The sequence below is a fragment of the Pygoscelis adeliae genome, unplaced genomic scaffold (assembly GCF_000699105.1).
Source record: "Pygoscelis adeliae isolate BGI_AS28 unplaced genomic scaffold, ASM69910v1 Scaffold501, whole genome shotgun sequence".
Classification (NCBI taxonomy): Eukaryota; Metazoa; Chordata; class Aves; order Sphenisciformes; family Spheniscidae; genus Pygoscelis; species Pygoscelis adeliae.
In genome coordinates, this window is record NW_008824048.1 from 463,472 (window position 1) to 465,776 (window position 2,305).

The 2,305-nt window shown below is 47.9% G+C and overlaps 1 protein-coding gene across 1 annotated transcript in view; it reads right to left on the minus strand.

Annotated features, from left to right (window-relative positions):
• The window catches only part of RCL1 (RNA terminal phosphate cyclase-like 1), a 31,040-nt gene that overhangs the window by 721 nt on the left and 28,014 nt on the right, over window positions 1–2,305 (minus strand). The gene's annotated exons all lie outside the window — the stretch shown is intronic.

Sequence of the window (2,305 nt, forward strand, 5' to 3'; positions counted from 1 at the left end):
CCCCCCCCCCCCCTGCAATGTTTAAAGCAGAAATAAAAGTTAAACAGGGATAGCCAAAAGGTTGGCCTTGGTGCATACTTTAAGAGACATCAGATCCTAAAGCACGTATTTGATTTGTATTACTAACTTGTCCACTTCTTAGTTAGATATTGTTAGGATCACATTCAGACTCAGAATTCTTCCTGTTTTCTCTCCTCATTTTCAGGGGAAAAAAAAGGAGTAATTTTCCTTTCATCATTTTAGAATGAGAGGCACGAAGAGACTAAACAGACACAGTGCTCCTAAACACACATTGACTGGAGGGCAAGTGACAGGAAAAACTACTGAAAAATATAAAAAAAGAACAAAACCAAAAACAGCCAAGAAAACATTCCTATTGGCTTCCTCAAAACAGGAATAAGCAATTACACCAAAAGGATACAAATATAAAACTGGTAATTGCTCCTGACAGAAGTCTGGTCTCTTCCAGTCATGGCCACAAGCAAGTCTGCAGTCTTGAACTGAGGTTCAATCTCCTGCAGCAATTGGTATGTGCCCTTCTTCGGTTAAGTTTAACCTTTAAAGAAAGGGAACGTGCACATCCAGTCCACATATTTGTTTGGCTGGCAATCTGGAAAAAGCCTCTGCTCTGCCTGCTGAGAGCATAATCGCAAGCTAATCACACTTACATCATTACACCAAATCAAGAGAAAGTACCCACAAAATGGGAAGCAGGAGACCAAGAGCATAGGACTGTCACCACTCTAACATCATGTAGCCTCTGAAAGCCTCCTGGCAGCTCCTATTCACAGAAATTGTGAATAAGCACAATGAAAGTTGCAGGACCAAGAATTGCCTTATCCACTTTCCACTTCAGTTGGGCATGCACTCGGGTATGTGCATGGGAAGAGAAGGGAAACAGCAGGAGCCAAAGAGAGGCTGCTGTAACCTACACTGGTCTGTGCTTAGCAAGATCTGAGAGTTATCTCTGGGGCAGTCAGCTGAACACCTCTGCAGGGTAAATGTGGGCACTTGGCTCCCCATGCTATGTACACCTTTCTACCTCACCTTCCTGGCCTCAGCACAGACACCAGCTCTCTCGTCGCTCAAATGGATTAACAGTTGAAAGAATGAACTGAAAAGCACCTTTTCTTCCATGCCTCCCCTAACTGCAAGGTTTCTGGTTGCTGCTATAATAGGCAAATGGGCATACGCTGGCACAAATGCTTCAGTAAAGCTGACAGGCAACAAGCTCTGTACCAGCCTGCTCCTTAGCTGGGTCCTTTCCCAGAGCTCTGGCAGTGTGACAAGAAAGCAGCCAAGCCCAGAACAGCAGGAGTGAGCATGCTGAACTGCAAGGAGGGCACAGAATAAACTGTACAAATGCCAGAGGCGGCGTGGAGCCGGAGGCTCAGGGAAAAATCCTAAAAGCTGATCAGCAAACTCTGCAACATGGTGGGATCAGTTCCGCCCGTACCTCTCTTTGTACATATGTGGACGACTGTGCTTCTCTACCTCTTCTTCCTTTTGAATAAAGGCAGAGTGAGAAAAAGCAAGAGGGCTTTGCCACAGCCCCCAGGTACATGGGAAAGGCTCACAGGAGTGGGAGCAAAGGGGAGGCTGCCTGGGGACATCGGGGGAGAATTTGGGAGCAACAAGAGGCCAGCTCTGTCTTGCAGCAGTAGAAGCACAAGTGGTAAGAGCCCTGGAAACAGGAGAAAAAGAGGGGGGAAAGGCAGGGATATGTGACAGAAGTGCAGCACAAAGCATATTTATATTAGCTTGAGGCTGATGTGGGTCACATGTGGGAGGGTTTGCACTTCAAACAGTAGTGGAGGCTGCACCAAACATACATGTACAGACTGGAGGACTGAGGGAGGGAGAGATATAGGGAAGCTTATTTTGCTAGAAATGTAGACTGTGTGTTCAGGCAAGAACAAGGCAGAGCTGAACACTTTTCCTTAGGCTTGGGGACAGCTCCATGAGCCACAGTGGAGGCTTTCCTCAGGGCCAGCCGCTTTCAAATAAAAAAAACATTGTACTACCAAAAAAAAAAAAAAAGTCTGTTTATCTAAGTGCTATCTTTTCCCAGAAGCCTGCTAAGCAACACCAAAAGGTACACAACCACTTCACACATCTTAGTTCCCTGTCAGGGCAAAGCGACCAACTCGCAGACCAGTGCGAGAGAAGACCTGCGCATCAGCGACGCCTTCTTGGTTCGACTGCCCCGCAAACAGCGCGGGGCACAGCCTGGCAGCGCCGGCAGCCCCCGGTATTGCTCCCCAGCGTCCCGCCGGGGACCTTCTCCGGCCGTTGCCCGGGGGGA